At 43.0% G+C, this 23,741-nt stretch overlaps 1 long non-coding RNA gene across 2 annotated transcripts in view; it reads left to right on the top strand.

Annotated features, from left to right (window-relative positions):
• Positions 1–18,486: 18,486 nt before the first annotated feature.
• LOC102382850 overlaps positions 18,487–23,741 on the top strand; it is a 55,301-nt gene continuing 50,046 nt past the window's right edge. For both annotated transcript variants that reach the window (XR_325341.1, XR_001359072.1), the window contains exon 1: positions 18,487–18,552. This is a non-coding gene — a long non-coding RNA (uncharacterized LOC102382850). The remainder of the gene's footprint in view (positions 18,553–23,741) is intronic.

Below are 23,741 nucleotides of genomic sequence, written 5' to 3'. Positions count from 1 at the left end.
TTCAATAGCATGTGTTATTTCCGCAGTTCTGTGGGCAAAATGATCAGGTGCCTGTCTGACTGCAGTCGGTGAATGAGTTCACAGGCAATGCAAAAAGAGATTCAGGTTGTGACCCTACCAGTTTGCTAGGAGGGCTAAGAGGATGCTGATACCAAACTTTTTGCCAGGGCTGGGGCTGATTGCCAGTCTGAAAAAGACTGAAAGTTCACAGATGAACAAAAAGTCTTGATTTTAAGAAGCATCGTAAATTTTCAAGCCTTGTAAATACTCAGAAACAAAAAATCAGACCAGGGAAATCTCGGATACCTCTGATGGGTGGCACGCAAAGCCCTAAGATAGACTACCTAGAAAGAAAGATGCTTTCTGATCCTAGATCACAGCTATAAGTCATGGCATTAAATCAGTGCAGCAGCCCCTTTGTTGTTACTACCAGCCATAAATTGAGGATTAAAAATAGAGATTTCTGGAGAAAACAGAGCTAAAAAGAGGCTTAAAACATACCAGCATGTAAATGTTAAATGCATTATTGCCGATGAGATTGTGTCTCTTGTACAACAGGTGGTGTGTGGCTTTGGGAAGCAGTCTGCTGTGTTTTGTTTTGTTTTGGGTTTTTTTTCAACTGTGTTCAATTCATGCAGACAACATACAAATCAACTTAATTTCCTGCAGCAAGAAAGAGGAAGCAATTTTATTTACAGAGGAAAGTGGTTCTTTTTCACTGCCAGCTTGAGGTGTCAGAATATTTGTTCATGGCAGTATAAATATGAGTGTAACAAAACGTATGGAGGCAGAAATCAGGCTTCTTTCTCCCCTTTGGAACAGAGATGTTTTCACGCAGGCCCTGATCCAAAACTCACTGAAATCACTGCCTGTAGTCTTTGGATCAGCACCTTCCCCGCCCCCGGAGACTGACTACTCACTTCCCTTGAATAATCTGAATTCCAGTTACGTACGAAGGGACCTAATTATTACATGTTGTGCTGACACGTTACTTTCATATTCCCTGTTAATACCAATGGGAATTTAATGTGTAACGTGTATAAACAAGAAGACAGACCCCCAAATATTTACAGGGTGGACTACCAGAGTTTTTCTCAGGGAAAAACTAGAAGACTTCTTCAAAGTCATCTACGTGCAAAGGTCTGTTGTTTTGGGAAATATGCATTTTCAATGTGTGCTGAGAGTAGGTGATGATCATGGGTGTATATAAACCTCAGGTTACATCAGCAGTGACGAAACATCACTGGGCAATCGTATCACAGTGAGGATGCAACCAGCTAATGCAAGGGTTGTTAACTGGGGGTATGCGTACCCCCAGGGGTACTTGAGAAGTAGGGCCTAGGGGGTATATGCAGGTGGGTGGAGATGGAGTGCTGCCACGCACCATCCTGCGCTGCCATGCAGGCGCCGCCCACCCTGCTGGATGCAGGGGTGCGGGAAGATTGCATGACCCCCACTCACCATCCAGCTGCATACCACCCCTCCCCTCTGCTTGGCATCCGGCCATGTGCCCCCTCCACTCAGCGGCTGGGGGTACGCTGCTCCATGTTCAGCCGCCATCGGGTACAATGATCCAAAAAGATTGAAAACCCCTGAGCTAATGTAAGAAAATGTGTTGTGGCATACAGGTTTGTTCGTGGCTGGTTTGATGTGCCATTCATCAATTATTGCTATTTAAAAATTCCATTCAGAACTCTGCCCAGATCTTCATTATGAAATACAAAAATCTCCTAGGGGAATAGGAGCTTTGGGAGACACCCAATTTAGGTTTTTGTTCCTGGGAGAGATGGAGTTTCCATGTTTGAAACTCGTGAAATATGCTAAAGCTTCTTTATATGTTTTTGAGTTCTATGAACAATCGAAAATATCACTTGAACAACTTAGACACAGATGTTTCCCATCCCTTTTTTATTCTTCTTCTCATTCAGAAAGCATGTGTGCGTGAATGTGTTTGTGTCTAAATGAATTCTTCTAAAAGAGATTTCAGCTGGATATTTCCCATCTCAAACAGTTCACACACACAGTAGTGGTATGAGGCCTCTGTGTTTCTTTTCACTGTTCATTATTAAGAGATAGTTCAGACACCTGGAGATGAATACTCATGCATGTACAATGCTTTGACTCATGTTGTGTAAGCCACTTGGCTTTGAACTAAGCATCAAAGTAGACAAAAAGTGGGTTTTGAATTATTTGTGTTTACTCCTGCTAGCACTAAAGGCTAAATGGGGGTCATGGAGTCTCTGCCAGCTAATGTTTGGAAATGCACTACTTTTAAAAAAGATTGTAGCTCTGAGGCACCAGGATTTGCTCTCCAGTGTCAGCTCTTCTCTCAGTTCTTCCTTCTTCCCAGTCATAAGGGCAGAATCACTGCCCTCCTTCACACACAATTCCTCTTTCCCCCAGTTCTCCACACTTTGCTCTAAAAAGCAGGATTAGTCTGGAAGCTATTTTCTTTCTTATTATTTATAACTCATCATTAGGATATCTTTAACCTGTTTGAATAATACCAGCAAGTTTTCATTCCACTACCTTACTATTACATGCCCGGTCCTCCCTTTGGCTGATAGCTGAAAAGAAAAGCAAGGAAGACCTTGATTTTTTTTTTTTCTGAGATAAGAGGCATTTAATTTGCAAGTTTCCATGGAGGGTGTTATTACTGGGCCTGAACTCCGAAGCCCATTTTTCATTCTGACTATAGAGTGACTGACACTGGCAATTATTTTGGAAAGAAAGTGACGTGTGTGGGATTTCAGGGGAAATGAGAATAGGTTTTATTCTCTATTTGCAGTGGAACTAGGGACTATGTTGAAAAAAATCCCATTGTAGACATTGTCTCAAGAAAAACTGAAATGCTTCTTCTGTTGTGTCTTTGGTGGGACAGCAAGTACAAATCAAGATGACAGACTTTTAGCCAGTGTGTCACATAGAGGAGTCTGAAGGACGTGGTGTTCCTAATCCCAGCCATTGTGTAGAACAATTTTCAGTCTCACCACTGCTATGAACAATGGAGCTGATCTAATGGGTATTAAAAATGGAGGGGACATTTTGTCATTTTGCCTCTATGAGGCATTTGTACTGCGTTCAGTTTTGGGCGCCGCACTTCAAAAGGGATATGGAAAACCGTGAGAGGGTGCAAAGAAGGGCCACTTGTATGGTTAGGGGCCTGCAGGTAAGGTCCTACAAGGAAAGATTGAGGGACCTGGATCTCTTCAGCCTCTGCAAGAGAAGGCAGAGAGGGGATCTAGTGGCTGCCTATAAATTAACTGGGGAGGGGAGGGAACAGCAAGGAATTGGAGATACTCTGTTCACCAGGGCACCCCTTGGAGTTACTAGAAACAACGACCACAAACTGAGAGAGAGCAGATTAGATTAGACATCAGCAAGAACTTCCAGAATCTGGAATGGGCTTCCAAGGGAGGTGGTGTTCTCCTCTACCCTGGAGGCTTTTAAGAGGAGACTGGACAAGCACCTGGCTGGTGTCACTTGACCCCAGCGCAATTTCCTGCCCGGGACAGGGGGTCAGACTGGATGATCTACTAAGGTGATCTGCTGGATGATCTTCTGACCCTAAACATCTCTGAAATCTAGGAGGAAGGCAAGAATCTCTGCATGAACGCATGTTCCTGCATCTGAATGTGTTAAGTGCTGGTCAGTGACAGAAAGGGAAATTCTATTCCCTTCGTAGGGAGGGACAGCATAGCAACATGGAGAGACTCTAGTAGGAGGGTACGTTGGATCACACACACTCAGAGAAGAGAAAGAAATCAGCAAAATTTGAGAATATGGTCTAGGGATGTGATTCCCAACTTATACAGACAACAGCGATGGTTTATAAAGATGAGACCTTCTATGCATCCTCATATTCACATCCTCTTGTTCTGTTAGCCTGAGGTTTGGATGCACAAACTCCATTGCAGTTGGAAGAATGCCCACTAGAAGAGGAAAATCCCCACAAATGACACACCATTAGTTATGACATATCACCTTTCCCTGGAACCTACACAGAAAATCCTCAAACAATTGCAACCCACACTAGAAAAAGATCCAATTCTTAAAGAGATCTTTCCAGAACCACCCATCCTAGCCTTTATATAAGCACCAAACCTTGCCAACCTCATCATCAGAAGCACCAAACTGCACCTAATGTATCTAGACCATGCCAGGACAAGAAATGCAAAACCTGCCAACAGATCTCTACCACCCCCAGAATAACTACACCCCACAACAAAACCATCACCATTCCTGGAGCTTACATCTTCACCTCCAGAAATGTAATATATCTCACCCAGTGCACTGAATGCCCGGACGGAAAATATGTAGGAGAAACCAAACAACAACTGCGCACCAGAATGAACGCACACCGAAAATGTAGCAAAGACAAGAACACCCAACTACCTGTGGGGGCACACTCCTCATAAGACAGTCATACCCTGTCTGATCTCTCAGTTCTAATCTTCAAAGGGAACTTACAAAACACCTTTCATAGACAAGCCTACAAACTTCACTTCATCAACCTACTGGGTACTAAAAATCATGGACTCAATATAGACATTGGACTTATGACACATTATAACCTGCCTGACATCTGATTCATCAAGTACCTGCCAGACCTGACCTCTTACACTTTCTTTCTCCCCCACCTTTTCTGCCTCCCCTCCCTTACTTTTCTTCCCTTTGTCTTCCTAATTTCTAGCTATTTCCTTTCTCACAAACAGCCTCTTTACTGTAGTCTCCCTTACCTTACTCACCTTTGGCTTTTTTCCCCCTCCCTTTCTTCCTCCTCCCTTCCCTGCTCTACCTTTTGTTTCCTGATTTCCACCTATTTACATTCTCACTGACATCCTCTCACACTTTCGACTTCTCTCATTCCTTGGAGTCTCAGGACATCAGAGACTTCCTATGCCTGAAGAAGGGTGATTGCTACTGAAAGCTTGCAACAAACTTTTTTCTAACTACTCAGTTGGTCTAATAGAAGATATCACATCTACTCAAAGAAACTTGCCTGCCAGTAGAAGAGGAGATGAGCAATGCCTGAGGAGTGGAGTCCAGTACAGAAGCTTGTGACATAAGCAGAGATAGCTGGATAGATAGCCTATTTGCTGTACCTGTCATGAAAGTCTGTAGTACAAGAGCTTCCACAATATTTTTACTGAGAGATCTCAGCCAACATTGAAAGAAACAATCCTAGACTTGCAAGGGGAATGACACACATATAAACACACACTCACACACACACACACACACACATACACACACTGCACTGTGTGAACATTTTAAGTTCTATATTTTATTGAAGTCAACAGGTTTTAGATCAGGCCTACATTACAGCTTTTGGAAACACATCTATTATTTCCTTTAATCCTTCATGCCTGATGAAAGTTGTAATTCTTTCCAAGCTCCATGCTGTTCCTTCTGGAGGGAGGATGGTAACAGGTCAAAGTCAAGTAGGTCTGGGTGAATAACGGCTTTTATGTTCACTGTCCATTCTAAACACCTGAAAAAAAATTCATTTTGGATTCACCTCCAAATTATTTTTTAAAGGCATTCCACCTTTCCAACAATTTATTTTGATTTTGAATAATGTCATTATTAATTTTAAAAACCCATAAAAATAAAAGGAAATTTCTAAGGGAAGAGTTGTCTTGGCCTGAAAAATCAAATTGTTTCATTTTGAAAGTGTCAAAATGAAACATTTTGTGGTTATCAAAATATTTGTTCCCTTCCAAATGAATAATTTAGCCAACTCTAAATACATTTTTTGTGATGACAAATCTGCATTTTTTTATTTATTTTTTTTTGCCAAAAATGCTTTTAGTTGAAAAATTTAACATGGTTGTGCAATCAAGATCCCTGTGTCATGGTAGAATATTAAGCACAAGTAATATCGGACTGCATTAAATCTTTCTGTTCCATAGTATCAAAGATATATGAATATCTTAGCCACATTAAAGTTTAAAGTTGAGAGATGGGGAAAGAGAGAGAGAATCCCAAAGAAGACAGCCATTGTGAATTCATGCAGGCAAACTGGTTTCCATAGCAACAGAAATTCTGTGAAATACTAAATGTCTCCACTTGTACTGTAATCCTTACTTTGAGGGTAGATCTCAAACGCTCGCTGAGAAGGGAGTTTTCAGCGTTTGACATAGAACCCAGCCAACCCACATACACAGACATACTTTGTTGACTCGATTTTTATACTCCTCTACTTTGTCCGGTTTTCAAGTTTCGTATTGCACACACAGAACGAAACTTTCAGAAGATCGGAAAACCCAGAATCCTTTTCAATATCAGTATAAGTTGTGCATGCTTTCTAACTCAGCAAGTTAGGCTATCTTTTTAGGCTCGTTCCACACAAGAACACAATCCAATGTCCTTTCATATCCACCCAAACCATTTTTTGCACTTCTCCTAGCAGCAAGGTGAAATCCTAAAATAGTTTATCACCTGTCCACTGAGGTCTTGGAACTGGAAAAGACTGTCTCCATATACAAAGTTCCATTCAACCAAAGGGAGAATATTTTTGAAAAGCGAGTTCCTGCTGTACACTGAAGAGTGACTAACATAGAAAAATATATACAGTTATGAGATATATGGATGCATATATCCAATATATATATTCATCAATGAATATACGCTTGTGAATATACGAATTGTTCAAACCCAGTAAGCATTTTCTGCACATCCACATCCAGCACTTTAAACATTACAGTAAATTATCCAGGTGCCTTTTAAACTTTTTATTAAGCATCAGTACATTTTCTAGGTATTACAAGCGTGCGGGCCGGCTCCCGGTCCCGTCCTCGCTGGGCGCGAGCTGGGCCTGTCTGTGCACGCGGGCTGTGGCCGGCAGCCCAGGCACGCGGGGCCGGAGAAAAGCCGCGGGGTGGAGTAGCACGCTCGAGCTAGAATCAGTCACGGAGGCATAATGGTTGATTGAAAAGATTATTTACTTACACCGGAGATGGTCGCGGTGCAGGCTGGACAGTTTCCAGGTACAGCTCTGCTTCAATCCTCGTTGGAGGACTCTAAAACTCGGTTCCCAGGATCCTTGGAGTGGTTCAGACTCCGTGGTTTCGATAACTGGGTTCTAGGGTAGGGATTCGTCTGGGCTGCGATCGGTGACGGGGAGAGGCTAGAGGCCGTCGGTGAGTGGTGCCCCAGAGTTTGCTAGGCTCCGGGGGTTCGGCAATTGGAGCCTCTATCGCCTTCTTAAGAAAGACGCGCTGGGTTCGAAAGGACCCACAGCGCTTAGAGATCCGTCTCTCCGTCTCTCTCTCTCCGTCTTTCTCTCCAACTTGGGCGGAAACCACCCAAGCCTTTTGTACGGCTAGCAAGCCAATAGCTAGCCGCCACGTGTGCCTAAATTAAGACCGGCCAATAATGTGGCTCAAATCTTAATACAAATGGCGGGAACTCCTTTGCAGCGTGCATCACTATAATGCAAGAGTAATGCACAATGCAAAGAAGGCTACAAAACGGCGGGAAACACTTTTCTGCACGCGGGTTCTCCATAACAACAGAACACTCCATCGTGCAAAAGAGCTCCAATTCGGCGGGAACATAATTTAGCGGTGCCGAAGCGCACACAATCAAAAAATCCACAACTTTGGGTTGTGACAACAAGATGCTAAAAAGTATGATTTTTTTTTTTCCTTTGGTGCCTCAGCCCTTTGATCTATACTGTCTTTATATTTCTCTGTCTAGAAAGTATGGAAAGAGTCAGTGAGGAATATTTTCACCATAGGTCAATGTCTGCCAATCCCTAATGTATGCAAAGAAGGCCCTTGGGAGATTTTCCTCATGCTGGAGAATGATACTGCAAAGACTATACTTATGACAGCTCCAAAGATAACATTTGTCACTGTGGATACTTCCTTCCTTGTATGCTTTTTTTTTTTCTATGCTTTGGAAGGAATGGCACACGAGAAAGAAAATGGCATATGAACCCAAATGCCACTAATGCTCATTCCCTGATTTACATGAAGGCATTGAAATCAGATGAGTTGCCGATGCATTAATCATTAATTGTCCATCTCAGCTAAAATGGAACTAACAGTGCCCTTTGAAAACAAGACCCTGTGACCCATTAGATAACTTCTATTGGAGTGTGTCATAGATAGATAGTAATAGCTACTTATGTGGACAGTTCTGTTCGTGTTTCTCTTCATCCATTTCCTGGTTTTACCTATGTATAATAGTGAAGCTATTAATCATGATGTAGTCGGGGTATCTGATTGTACTGCTAGAGGTACACATGCGCCAATTTTTTCTGTCATAATTTTTTCCCCCCCCCCAGGGCAATGACCCAGCCACAGAATAGCTAAAAGAGCAGCACAGAAGGTCACCACTTGGAAAAGCTTTTTATTTTTAAAGACATGTTAATTCAAACTGAATGGATTGTTTTCCAGTTGGAACAGGGCAATGAGTAATTTTTTTTTTTAATTTTTTGTTTCAGATGCATTTTCTGTCCTAATCTACGTCAATAATGGTTTTGTTTTTCTGGGGGAAGATAAAGTGAATTTTTCCAGCCGGCAGTGGTAAGGCAGATTGCTCTTTTAGAGGGATTTTAAAGAGTAAATAGATGAGATCTTCATATGTGAGGATGTGAGCATGGAGGTGTGCATGGAATTATTTAGCATAATGTTATTCAAAGAGGAAAGTTTAGAAAGGGAAGAGATACATAAACATAGCTACTCAGCCAGCAATTTAGCAGGTAAGTGTCTGAAACATGTGGAGCCTCACGAGTGCATTTCAGACGGTCCTATTTCAGTATCTCTAGGAATCTTCGATTCCCTCGCCCTCGCTGTAGAAAGAAAAGGAAAGTTGGTTTCTAGTTAAGCTTCCATTATGACAGCCCCATTTTTTATATCAGGCGGTGTATACGTTCCACAAGGGAAGATATACACGTCTCCTAGTTGCATGATCATCAGTGATGCAAAGACAATAGCTGTCTGTGTGCAGAGGGAGGTTGTTTCAAGCCCTATCCATACCTGTAGTCCTGCCAAGTATATATGCCACAAGATCCTTTTGACATATTCCAGAACTGTCCTTGTCCCTCTTCATTGTCAGGTTTAAAATGTGTTGATGCGTTGCATGGCTTGTGAACCTTATGAGCTGGGCAGCTCTAAAAACAGCACTATGAGTCCTCAGCTGGCGTAGACTGTTGTAGCTCCAGTGACTTCTGAGGATGTGTGAATGAGCGGGGGCAAAGCGAGCACATCTTGGGGCAGGGGCAGCTTTCCCACACTGACATGAAGGGGTTTTACTGGCTCTGTTGGAATATTTTCAGCTCTGAGGGCTCTTCAGGCCTTGACTTTGCTGAGGTTTCCAACAAAACAAGACTGATCAGGCTCTTTCTAACTTGGGCAGCCACGCACAAAGTTCTGGCAGCAGCTGAATTTGTAAGAAGTTATTACGTTTGGCAACACGTTCGTTCTGTGACTGAAGTTGTCGCTGGTACAATGAAGATAGAATGAATAATGCATCGCTTCTAAAGTGTGCAAAGTTTCCTGTTAAATAAATTGGAAGGACCCTGTCAATGACACATACGTTGAAAGATAAAGGATCCCGTTTGATAAGTATTACTCATCTAATTCACAATATATAGAACAATAACAATGACAAGACAATTTGCCACGTGATTCTGTACCAACAAACTTACCCGGTGACTTGGATACAAAAATATTTGCTAATGCACATTGAACCCATGTTTTATAGAACCTGAAGTCGAGAATGGGTAAAAACAACTATTTAACAAAAACATAATCTATTTTTAATTGATTTCAATTTGCCTTAACTATAATCTACCATCATAGCTACTCCATTTGCTTTTTGTCCATGGTAATCATTTAAAGCGGGGGGAGGGCAACCTTTTTGGCAGGCCTGACACAAATGAACCCTGCACACTACCTAAGAACCATTGGAGCATCTACACATTCATTAATGTGCTTTTGCTAATACGCATTACATTTAGTACCTCCACTGTGAGGTGCTACAAAAAGGCACATAAGCCTATTTTAATGTGCATTAGTGAAAGCACGGAGGTTTTTTGTGATGCTTTAATGCACACTAAAATAGGCAAATGTGCATTAATGCGCGCGTGTAGATGTGCCTACTAATCTCCTTCCCCTGCTCTGCTTTCTGCTCCCGGCTCTGTGCTTCCAGTGTGATCCTATTCTGCTTTCTTCTTCCCTCCCTATGCCCCCTGCCCTATTTTCTGCTTTGCCCCTTGTTTCCTGCCTATCTGCTGCTGTGCTGCCTGTCCCCTCCCCAGGCTGCCATATGCTACACACAGAGGCTGCTTGTGCATGCCACAGGCTGGCCACTCCTGATTTAAAGGATCATTTTGTATTTTTGTATAGGTTTTTACCAAACCATTGAGTTCCATGTTAAATCATCATGTCACAAACTGTATATTTATGTCCTTCCCATCATGTTGACATTAGTATTCATGACCATGGGCCTGGATGACATGCTGGCAAGTGGAGTCAGACTTCATCAGTGAAGTTTATCATGATTTACATCACTATAATTCAGAACAGAAGCACAGTCCCCTACATGTGAATCTGTTACCATGAAAAACATACAGTCATGATGTGGTGATTCACTATTCAACTCATTCATTTAAAAATAGCAGCACACATGATAAGAAAGGCTCCCATGATACATTGTCTTTATTATCTGCATTTACATTTGTAAAATTGTTGATTTCAATTAAAAAGTTGACATATTTGGAATCGGTGATATTGATTAACTTGCTGCACAGAGAAACCAAAGTAGAAGCCAGCAAGAAACAGACACACCTCACCTTGAATACATGCAAAAAGCAGAAATGCTTATAGTTATTGTACTGAAATCTTTATTTGCTTGGTATTTTTAATCTACTGACAATTTTGGGCCTGATCTCAGGTTTACTAAGTCAGCGGGAAGACTTCAGAGAACTCTGCCGCCTCTGTGCAATCCAAGGTGAATTGCCTTTTCTGTGCACTATAATGTAATGTCGGCGCATCAAGAGGAGGGTAGCTGTCTGTCTGATTCCTAATTATTCCCTTTTGTACATTATATATTGTGCAACTCACTGATGTTTTTTTAATTGCTATACATTCTTTGTAATTAGCATTGGTGATTTGATTATATTTAACATTACTCTGCCATTTTTCTTGCTGTGACTATTGTGAAGTCCTGGTTCCATTGAAGTCAGCAGGACTTTTGTATTTGATTTCAATGAGGCTAGAATTTCATATGAGGGTTTTTTGGATTGAAAAACCCACACTTTGAGATGCAGTGAGCCTTTCAGACTAAATTGAAATCCCAGGGAACAACAGCACTGGAGCGTGTTAAAGTCAAATCCTTCAATTCTCCGTTGTCACTAGCAGTAGTCCAGATTAGACAATGCATGTAGCGCACAGTTAATTGTGGAACCTGCAAATTGAAGTGATTGACACAAGAAAAAGGAAATAATCTGAGTCGCACAAAAAAGAAACGTGGGCCAAAAAAAAAGACAAATGTAGAATAAGATATACTAAAGACATGTATGTTCAGAAATATCCATGCAGGGCACTGTTTGTTAATGGGTTATCTGAATTCTTTACTGTTTGAAGATTTTGCCATGCGGTTAGTTCTCTGACTTTTGAGAAATCTGTATGACAGCTATTTCTTGCATTCTGCACATACTAGTCAACACTAGAATGTGGTTCTTGTTTGTGCTAATTTTATAGGCTCCTGAATGGACCAATGGGACAATCAGGAAACAGGATGGTAGAACAAGCATCCTGCGGTATGTCTCATAGCAAGGTGCATGCTGTGCAGAGACACTCGGACAAAATTTTAACAAGTTAGCCCAGGTAGTGGAAACAGTATAACTATGTTAGTGTACCCCCCATTGGACTAATTATGGTAGTCCTGATGAGAAGCACTACTCCGGTTATGCCTCTCAATGAACTAGCGCATTGTGGTATGTAGACATAGGGCATATGTAGACGAAACAGGGGCCTTAAATTGAAGCGGTGGGTTTTAAAAAACACCACCTCAGTTTAGGGCTGATTTAAACCCCCATGTCATGCGCACACACCCTGCTGACTTGCCTGCCTGTCGAGCAGGGTGGGGAGGGCAAGTTACTGGCAGGCGGAGTGATCCGTTGGCTGATGCTTCCCTTTGCGGCAGCTGTGGCCTCCTGCAGTGGCTGCTGCCTGCAGGCACCCAGTTGAGGTGGTCCTGGGGGGCACCACAGCTGTGGAGGGAAGCACCGGGCCCCTGCGCAGCTCAGGCAGGCAGCCAGACTCTGGGGGGGACAGGTTTGCTGCTTTTCTTGGGTAGAGCCTGCTTTTCTGGGCTGGTGCCAGGCTGCCTGCAGGGCTTCCTGCAGAGCCGTGGAGCTGCATGGAGCCCAAAGCTTCACTCCATGGCTGTAGGGGCAGCAAACTAAAACACCTCCAGAAGAGTTTTATTTTGCTGTGTCCCAAGTCATTTAAGGCGCAATACGCCACCGAATTTCCTACAGCAGCTGGAATGAATGGGCAGTATGCCACCGAGGCGTGCAAACACCACTACAGCGGTGCAAAAACATTTAGCCTGCTTTAAAGTGTCATGCACACGCGCCTCTCATTTTGTCTGCGCATGGCCATATATACCATTTACTGATCCTATCCTACTGATAGGATCTAGATTCTGGTCCTGACATGAATTTGCAGAATTTGAATTCCCATCCGAACTGATTAAATTTGGAAGAGACTGTGTTTCAGAGATCCAGCAAAAACCTGCTAGATAAAGAAGTTATTTTAGCATAGGTTGGAATTTACCTCGTTTTCCAGTGTCCATTTGCTTAGAACAAAGTCAATACGTTATGGATATGAGGTTGCTTGGGTTGTATATTGATGTCAGGTAGCAATGGGCAAGTGGCAAAAGTCTCAAATTCAGTAAGCATAAGCATCTAAGAGTATGAAAGCTTATCTGCTTATGGTCACTGTGAAACCGGTACTGGGTAATTCAAGAAAACACTCTGTCTTGTTTAATTTCAGAGAGTCCGTGTCTGGCAGTAACCCCCACCTACCTGCTGAAGTGCTAATGGAATACCTGACCTGCAAATATAGTGCAGAGTTAAGATCCACATGAAGTTTCAGGTCTTTCCTGCTTCAGCCATCTTCAAATATAGTCTGTATCTGACACTGCAAACCCTTATGCCTATATTTTGATCCACTTCCATGCAGGGCCCCACTGAAAACAACAGGATGGCAATGTATTTGGATTTGCCAGCTAGGCACCCTATGGAGGAGTAAACTGATATATTCCTTCCTTAATGTATTAATTATTCCTTGATTTATTAATTTCTACCTGCATCTCCAAATGGTCACTGCATCCCTCATTCCCTCATCTGAACTGGCCATGACTTCGTTCCAAAATGCAGAAGACCATCATGATGCCAGATCCATCCACAAGCCGTTCCTGTTGTTTTGGGTCTTGAGTTTCTTTTCATCTGCTCTTTGATAGTGCAGTCCCATGAACCATGCTATGAATGTCTACCCTGGACCGCCTTTCAAAGGGGATTCTCCTGCTGTGGTGAGGCTCCTCAGAATTTCCAGTCCGAACTGATTAAATTTGGAAGAGACTGTGTTTCAGAGATCCAGCAAAAACCTGCTAGATAAAGAAGTTATTTTAGCATAGGTTGGAATTTACCTCATTTTCCAGTGTCCATTTGCTTAGAACAAAGTTAATATGTTATGGATATGAGGTTGCCTGGGTTGTATATTGATGTCAGGTAGCAATGGGCAAGTGGCAAAAGTCTCAAATTCAGTAAGCATAAGCATCTAAGAGTATGAAAGCTTATCTGCTTATGGTCACTGTGAAACCGGTACTGGGTAATTCAAGAAAACACTCTGTCTTGTTTAATTTCAGAGAGTCCGTGTCTGGCAGTAACCCCCACCTACCTGCTGAAGTGCTAATGGAATACCTGACCTGCAAATATAGTGCAGAGTTAAGATCCACATGAAGTTTCAGGTCTTTCCTGCTTCAGCCATCTTCAAATATAGTCTGTATCTGACACTGCAAACCCTTATGCCTATATTTTGATCCACTTCCATGCAGGGCCCCACTGAAAACAACAGGATGGCAATGTATTTGGATTTGCCAGCTAGGCACCCTATGGAGGAGTAAACTGATATATTCCTTCCTTAATGTATTAATTATTCCTTGATTTATTAATTTCTACCTGCATCTCCAAATGGTCACTGCATCCCTCATTCCCTCATCTGAACTGGCCATGACTTCGTTCCAAAATGCAGAAGACCATCATGATGCCAGATCCATCCACAAGCCGTTCCTGTTGTTTTGGGTCTTGAGTTTCTTTTCATCTGCTCTTTGATAGTGCAGTCCCATGAACCATGCTATGAATGTCTACCCTGGACTGCCTTTCAAAGGGGGTTCTCCTGCTGTGGTGAGGCTCCTCAAAATTTCCAGCTATACAGGTTTCCCTTGCTTTGTGCAGGTTCTGTATGCGCGAATTTGCTTTTATGCGATGACCATTTTTATACGAAAAATTCATTATATGCGAGGTAAATTCACTCTTATGCAATCAGTATGGTGGAAGCCTGCAGTCAGCTACTTTGTGCAATGCATTGTGGGAGCGACGCCACAGGCCGAGGAAGAAAAAATTATTTGTATTATCTTTTTCTGTGGAATCTCTTAGGAGCCACAGTCCGATTATCAACCTCATCACCACGGTCTCCTTCACGTGAATCCCACCCAATGGAGAAAACTCCCCCAGCTCTTGGGTTTCAAGCAGAATGGGAGCTATCCATAGAGAGTCCCTTCTGTGTGTGATTATGAATCATCTCCAAATGCAATATCTGTCCATTTCCCTTACGCCTCTTTATAATGTGAACAAGAAGACTTTCTTGACCCAAATTTCTTGCTAATACACAGTGTGTATGTGTGTTGGTTTGTAATATAGAACAGGAAAACTTTTGGCATCCTTTGCTACTTGACTGTCTATAACCTGGCTGCTCAGTGCCATTATTATATGTCCCGAATGGTTTTGTTTGTTTTCTTTCTTGCTAATATATTTCATTAGGCTTCATATTATACCGGCACACAGAGCAAACAAAAGAAAATGGGTGGGAGCCTGAAGCCTCAATGAAAAGAAACATCAGAGCTGTTTATTTTGTACGAACAGATGAAGAACTGAATACCTTGCAGATAACATTCTGTTAATGTCTCATTTATTTCCTTCACCAAGTTATTCTGCTTCCACCCTGCTTCCACAAAGGGATCTCTGCATCGATTTTCCTTGGAATACTTCTCCGTACACGGCTCCGTTTTACGTATTTGTGGGCAGGCAAATCTTTTTCCTCGGGTATCCTTTCCACATCTTTAAGAAGAGAGCCAATAACATTAATGTCGACCGCATTTTCCCCTAATGCTGTGCTTTCCCAAAAGAACGGTTTATAGCAAACTGTATCGAAATGATGGAAACAGCCACTCTCTTTTGATTCGCACGAGTCATTGACACATTTCCTGCTGAGTTTAGTTTCATGTCCCTCGGATACCGTCAAAGTCAAATCAAATCAAATCACTGCCCAAATTTATTAGAGCATTTAACACCAAGATACCACGACACCCACTACTGTTTACTCCGAAGCGCTCTTTAAAAGATAGCTAGGTCTCGTTTTTCACGCTCCTACTGAAACACAGAGGGGATGATCAAAGCCTAGTGTTGGCCAATGACATCCTTCAACTCGCTTCAAGAGGGCTTGGTCCTGCCCACAAGGCCTGAGTCACCCCATTTTGAGCACGTTGTTTGCAGGATTTCATATTTTTCCTACATTTTGATATGTCTGGAGTGTTTATCAGACAAACAGACAAATTAAATTTTATCAGCTTCTCAAATGCCAAGACCTTTTGTGTTCTCTCTGCGCGTGTATACAGAATAAAATTGCTGCAGTGAGCAATGCGAGGAGACCAGGCTGAGTATTGCTTTGATTAATACTTTGAATCCATTTCTAGATTAAATATATTGAAAACATTTAATAATAACCTTTTTCCTGGATGAGCTGATGTGCTTAGCATTTGATTCTTCTGCGTTTGGAGGGTACAGTTCGGATGTCTGAAGGTTATGCTGTAAGTGCTGCATTTCTCAAGCCACACGGATGCGGGTGTTATTTTAGTTGATGAGCTGTAGACAAATGTATTTGCAGCTTTACTACGGCACTGTTATAGCAGCAACACAAGTTATTATTCACATGGTCAGACGGTGATGTGGTAAACATGACTAGAAGTTACAGTGTAGTAATCCTTTTTTTCAATGCAGTTAGCTTGGAGCCTCTAAATAAGGCACAAAATAATATGTAGCTTTTCGCAGCAGCTAATCTAGTTTGTGTGACTCATCGGTGGCTTTCTTTCCATATGAAATACCCAGGAGTATTGTGTACTTATGCCACTAATAGAAAATCTCCCAGGCTTTCAGTGTGTTTAGGGAGCTCATTGAGACCGGAAGTCCCTATAGCTGGATTTAAACAAAGGACTGAATAATGTCTATGTCTGGTAACAACTCTGTAGTAAAGATAATAACATTTTATGCAGATGGTTAGCAGAGAGCCTGCTATTGTTACACCAGTCTGCGTGCGCAGGATTTCTGTTCTGTTACGGGTATGGACCAGTTTCCCATCACTTATACTGGGAAACATGTAATGTCTATACCTGGCCCTAGAGCTGGGATACTGGATTAAATAGGTCCACGCCTGTATGAAGATTCAGTGTTGCACGTCAGTGGGCATGTGTTGCTGCAAAGGGAGGCTGTTCTCTGCATTAAACATTCTGACTATGCAATGCCCTTATTTCCTTTAATAAGTATTTTGATTAATGCCACAGAGATGGGGATGTTTATGTGTAACTCTGTGTACATCCCAGCTATAACTCGAGTAATTATCTCTCACCTGCTTCTTAATCCAGGCAGTGCTCGAGAACTTTATAATTTCTATTCCCCGAACTTTTTAAAATTGTAAAACATTAGAGAAATCTAACTGAAGCAAGGAGTTCGTGGATTTGAAATGAAGACTGGAACACTTGGCGGAAAGAAACCTTAACAATATTATTTCTCCACTGATAAAATCCCCAAATCCCTTGCAGTTGAAAAATTACAGAGGATTTAAAAGACTTCATGCTCCAGGTTATAAACTGACAGTGAGCCAGTCACTGTGAGAAGTTCTGTCTTCCAGGGACATTGAACCACTATTACTTCAAGCTTTCTAATTCTCTGCAACCCAAGTCTTGACAGATGACTGCAAAGAGAAGCCAAAAATGTCACTCGTTCCCTCCCCATCATGGTTTAGTTATTTACTTAAATGCTTCCCACACCATCCTCCCAGAGAGAGAAGTAAAATAAAGAACTGAAGGAAATCCATCTTGAAAACAAACTCAACTCCTGTTGAGAAGCTGGTTCAGCCCAGAACAGGGGTGATTCCTTTAAAGAGGAAAAATATTCCAGTCCTTTAAGGATGGGGGATTGCAAGAGGTCTCAGGCCTGTTTCCCGGGACCTTGTTTGGTCATTTACTCTAGAGCAAAGGGGTACCGGGTGCTATGAAAGCTGCGTAATTTTGCATTCCTACAGCACTGAAAGTACATGCGACTGTGTGCAGTTCCGGTATCTGCAGTCCTTACTGGTCTGTCTTGCCTAATGGTTAGCACAGGGCTTATGGACTGGGGGCTTGAGCAGCGATTTGCTGTGACCTTGAGCAAACCATGGAGGACTGCAGCTGAGGATTTACCCATGTGATGTGACAAGACGTTGGCTAACATGCCAAGTCGAACGTTTGAAAAGCCTCGCGCGGACAAGGCTTTAGCACAGCCTGTTCAGCAGCTAGGAAAGACAGGCTGCTGTGGCTACATGAGATGAACAAACACCTGTTCATACCCACAGCGTGAGAAATAGATTTAATGGGCTGCTCCGGCTATGTTTTTGAAGATGTTTCTGGGGAGCTGTAAGCTTGTAGGCTGCTCTCTCACCTTATTTGCTGTGCTGGAAAAGGCTCTTGCACCTGCTGCTTTGCAAAACCCTGGGTGCAAACTTGTCCTATTTGACATGCAGAATGAATCTGGCACAGTGCCTAAACTAATGGGTTATTTTCCTGTTTATTTGGCCATTTGGGCAGTCGCTGCAAATGCCTGTGCAATTGCACATATGTACACACCCCAACACATTTTGTGTGTCCCAGTTACAGCCATTATCACCACAGGTTTCAGATTCCCTCTCTGGCATAGAGAAACCCCACTATTTCACGCTAATCATCATGATGAAACATAGGGCTTGATTCAGTCAAGACGCTGTAAGACCTAGCTCCTGCATAAAGAAGCCTGTGTGAAGCATCTAGGGTTCCTGGATTTGGGAAGAGCGAGGTACCCCAGAATGAGATCTGCACAGCCAGCAAGCTAGGGCTAGCCAGGAGGTGATAGTAGCACAGGTGTTTGGGATTGAACCTCACCCTCAGGCTAATGAGCTTACTCAGGGCTGCAAGGCAGTGCTTCTCCACTCTGGAGCCACAGCTCAGAGCTCTCTCCTCAAGGTAAGCCAGCTTTCATCCTTTACAATGGAGCTGTGTTGCTCTTCCTACCCTTGTATTGTAGCTGAGTGGTTAGGACAGTGTTTCTCAACCTGTGGGTCGCAAGGCTATATGAAAGGGTCGTGAACAAACTTTAAGAATGGATCAACAAAATGGCTTCTCCTTTAAAGGACTAAAACATGGGAAACCGTGGCTTCTCCCTTGCAGGCTGGCAAAACTCCAGCCTGCAGGGTTGCTTGGGGCTCCTCCTGCCCCACACATGAGAGATCTGGGGCCTGGGGGCAGTGGGTGGGGAGTGAGGGGCACTGTGTTGGGACTAGCCATTGATGTTTACAAATGGGTCCTGGTACAAAAAAAGGTTGAGAACTGCTGGGTTAGGTCCAGATTCAGTGCAGAAGCTGAATTCAGTGCTTAAATTCAGATTCAGTGCTGAATTCAGGTCCAGAAGCAATGCAGCCATATGCTCACCCTGCAGCTCAGTGGGGCTCAGGAGCCTGGGAGGAGTGCTGCACCAGCATGGTACTCAAGCAACCGGTGTCGTGCTCGGTGAACATAACGTGTGGGCTCTTGGGTGGGTGCTTGTTGCAGTGCTGGTGCAAATGCATGCAAGAAGTTGAGGTTCTCTGGAGGGAAAGGAGGGCTCCAGGGCACCTGTTTGTGGTGCTGAGATCTGGTGCCTGGTCCCAGGACTTGTCCTATATTTTGCAAAATGCACTACCAGCCATGGGAGCCTGGACTACAACTCCTTCCTCCCTAGTGTCTAAACCTTGAAGGCTCTGTTACCTGCACGCTCCCTCCAAAGCAATGCCAGTGAGTCTTGGACAGTGCCACAGCATGAACAAAAAGGGCATCCTTTCCCTCGCCCCATATCTCTGCTGTTTATGGGTTATAGTTGACTCTGGGCTGCCAGTCCTGTGCTGCGGCTCTTAGCAGCCTCGACAGAATTTAGCTTGCGGTGTTTTGATCTGCTCAGATGAAAGCTAATGTATAAGCAAAGTAACATTAGGGGTTTTACTTTGTTGTTTGGCTTTTTTTTAAATATAATTCACAGCTAGATGTATTTACACCACTTTAAATTCAAGTTTTACGTGCATCTCCCTGGAGGTTCTCAGTTTAGGTCTCATCAGGATTAATGATGAAGGAGGTAGGGACATATGGCAGAATCTCCATAGGTGCAAGGACTCTTTAAAATGATTTTGGGCCTCCTCTTTCAGTAAACATCAGCCCAGAGCCAGGATTAACTAGGTCCAGTCCCTGCCTACTGCTGTGAATTGTGGATCAGCTGCAGCCTGGGAGGCAGATCCTCAGCTGGCAGCAGTAGCCGTTTGATGGAAGAGCTGGGCTGATTTACACCACCTGTGAGCCTGGTGATGGGCAGAACAGCATTTAGTATCCTCCAAAATGCACTGGGAATGGAGGGGAAGCGCTCCTCTCTGGGGAGTCAGCCTAGACGCGTACTGTAGGGTTGCTTCTTGCTGTCAGCCCAGGGAATAGCATCCCAGTGGCAGTCTTTGAAGCACAGCATGATCTCCAAGCTAGACCTCCAGTGTGTTGAGTCAGCCCATTGAGGCCCAAGGGAATGCACTCAATACTGTTCAGGAAAGCATAATTTAATGATGTAAAACTGCTAAGTTTTTGCATTTATGAAAATGAGCAATACTAATTTAATGAGTTCAGATCACTATAGTTCCCTGTATGGTTATCCCTATTAATATTAGCAACACTCCTAGGCTGTTTTCTTCAGTTTATATTTATTATTAGAAGTCCATCCTGACAGTTTATTCAGTAATTATCATGCATTTAGCAATGGCACGTGGATATATGAGGCAAGTTTAGACCTCCCTGCAAAAGAATAACTCAAGGCATTGTTTTTTCTTTTATCCAAAATTTCTTTTTCCACAGGAATTACCATCCAGTAGTTAGCAGCAGCTCAGCTGACTCCTGATCTCAGAATTTAGTGACTGATTTCAGCACAATTAGGGCGCATTAATACTTTTCAAACCGTAATCGAGGCAAACAGAAAACCTATCCTTTCTAATGATGGGCTTTGGGAAAGATTTGGCTGAACTGGCTAAAGTACCATTTATATATTCAGGTTCTTTGTGGATAATGGCCCTTGATAGGTTGCAGGTGGTATCTAAACGTTCCTCAGCTATGATAAAGCAGCTCCCAACATCCAGCTCAGTAGTCTTTGGGTGAAAGAAAGCTCCTTCTGGTACATCTGTATTGTAGCTCAGCTGTGTGTCTCGCTCCCCTGCTTCCCAACATCCGGAGAAATTTCAGAAAATGGAGTGGGTCTCTTGGGTGTGAAGCTCCAGCATTGCAAGCTTGAGTTCAAGTTCACTAGAGTTAGAAAAGACATGGCCATAGTGGCAGAAAGAAAACACAACTAGCCAACCCTACAGGTTCCTTCTTGGATATGGAGAAGATAAGTTACTCATGGATAATTCATGAGCTAAAGCTTAGTAGTACATATTTGGATTACAAGGTTTCAGATTTTACCAAACAATTTAATGAACTGAACAAATAATATATAGGCATTTTACTCCCCTCCCTTGTGTCAGTCATGCTCAAATTGTGAGGCATATTCTTCTTTTTTTTTTTCTTCTTACATGTTAATGACAACTTTTTATTCCATTAATGGTCTGCAAGAAGATTATCTGTGTTTATTTTCCATCAGCATTTAGACACCATGGCTTGCCTTAATGAGTATTAAAAAGTTAAGCTTCACCTTTGCCTGGAAACACAGAAGAATGGGATTATTCTACCAAAATCTTCATAGTGTGCATATTTGAATGTGAACCACTAATTTATACCTGCCTGCTAGTCCTCCAGACTTCATGCTTTTACCTTGATGCATCAATGTAGTGATTATGGCACTGCATTTTGTTTTATTTCTGTGGTAGGAGGAGGATAAAATCTTTGCTATTTGTAAGTACTATCATCCTTTAAGGCTGAGGGGTATTTTTTTCTCCGCTGGTGTGAATAGATGCACATCCACTGTCATCAGTGGAGTGAAGTCCTTTAGCTTAGGGTTTGTCTCTCTAGCTGTAGGAATGATGCATCTCACAAGGGCTGGGAATTTCCCTGTACATTGGGGTATGTGATCCATGGGGAATGCAGTAATTACCATTAATGATGGGTCAATTAGTTCTCCAAATCTGATTTGGGGAAGCACTTAAACATGGATTAGTGTCAGTACTGACTCCCAAAAGAGGGCTTTGACTTAAGCCTCCTTCATCCTACCTATTGCAGCACTCTGAGATTCCCTTCGCAGTCTCCCAAACAACCCCAAGCCTAGCGTAGTTCAACACTTGACCAGCCACGCACCGGTTCCAGCAGCATTTGGGTGGCTTTATGCTCCATCGTGTTACATTTAAAAGTGTTCCCAGAGTCCCTCACGCATTTAACTGAGCTGTGGTGGAGAAGTGGATGTATTGTATGCGACCGTTTCAACTTGGCAATGCTAATTTGATGTCTGGAGATTGTCATGCTGTGAGATTTAAACCAGACAGTGACCTTATCTGCTTTATTGTCACCAAACAAAAATAACTTGTCATTTCAGAAAATAAGAGGCTGTGGCTTTTCAGAGACTTAAAAGTAATAATGAAATATGACATTTGATAAATGGGTTTTATGCTGCATGCGATTGCTGCTTCCTTCACATCTATTTTGCTACTGCTCCCCGTTTTTTCCCCTCCTCCTTATTTTAAATCTATTTCTCATCCTGTGGGTATGAACAGGTGTTTGTTTTAGCACTGGGAATTTCTGGGAGATTTCCTGCACTAGAAATATTTCAGGGGAGGAAGCGCATAGGCAGGGAAATGCATTTGTGATCAGAGTCCCCCTGTCTGGGGAAGGCACAGGGGAAGGTGCTGTTGATTCCTCCCTATCATGAAGGAGTAGGTGCTCCTTTAAGAGAGATGCCTGATAAAGGGTGTTTGTGCCTGAAAGCTTGCAATTGAAGATTTATTTTTTGCAAAAATCTTGTTGGTCTAATAAAAGATATCATCTCTACTATGATACTGATTGCATTTTAGAGAGAGAAACTCTCTTGTAGGGGAGATTTTATAGGTATTAACCTGAAAGATCTTTCTCCCAGATGGGACACGTTTCATCCAGAAACTCGATACACTCCTGTACATTGGCAGTTTCTTCCAGGACAGTGGTGATTCTCCTGGTAGAAATATAACACCTGTACATGGCTTGTGTTTAACCTACATTTCAGCCGGTGTTTAAGCTCCTCCTGCAAGTGGGGAGCTGAGACTTAGTTTTGAGCTCAGAAAGTTTTAAGTCTAGCTGCCTTGTTAGTAGTTGCTTCTTCAAACTGGGTTATTGCCATATGTTTCACAAGGGGCAATATCATGGATCAGCATGCAAACTTATGCTGGCACAGAAGACACAAGTCAACTACTAAGCAGTGCTGGTCCCTGGCAAAACAGGTCACAGGGGCTTGCACTGGCTCCCTGTTAGCTTCTGGGCTGAAATAAAGCAGAGTGACCACACGTCTCGGTTAGGTTGGAGCAGTCACGGATTTTGTAGGCTGTCCTGGTGCCTCAGCCAGTTGTAGCAAAAGTCCCAGATTGAAAATTGTAGCAAAAGTCCCAGATTGGTGGGGATTGGCTGGGGTGGGGGAGGGCACTGCTGTAAGCATGGGCTGCTTGTGTGTGTGTGTGTGTGTGTGTGTGTGCGTGCGCGCGCGCCTCAGACCCCTGCCCTGATTGGAGTGGGGTTCCCTCCCCTCCTGCCCACCCGGCTGCTAGTGGGGACCTGTATTTGGGGGGAAGGTTCAGGCTCTGGGCTCTGCCCTAGGACTGTGACTCCAGCCAGGCCAGGCTAATCAGCAGCTGCAGCAGCAAGGGTTGTGCAGTTTCCCAGATTTCCCATGGTCCCATATGGCCATGTTAAATTTAAGTTATTGGTTTTGATCAGTAAAGCCGTACAAGGGTTGGGGACTGTTCTACTTAGCAGACTTCTTGGCCCTTCTGTCCTGATTGCAATCAATCAAGGCACTTGAATTTGTTTCTTCTTGGTTTTAAAAATACAAACAAAGCTATGATGGAGCTGATGATGGAGCTTGAAGGAGCTCCCCTCCTCAAATAGCCTATCTACTGACCTTCTAGTTGAGTTGAAAGATGCATCTATTTATGTGGGTTTCTGGAAGGGAAGGAGCCCAGAGGGAGCTGAAGTAT

Source organism: Alligator sinensis, unplaced genomic scaffold (genome assembly GCF_000455745.1).
Source record: "Alligator sinensis unplaced genomic scaffold, ASM45574v1 scaffold877_1, whole genome shotgun sequence".
NCBI lineage: Eukaryota > Metazoa > Chordata > Crocodylia > Alligatoridae > Alligator > Alligator sinensis.
Note: the sequence above shows the minus strand (reverse complement) of the source record. Positions and strands in the feature narration are given on the sequence as shown.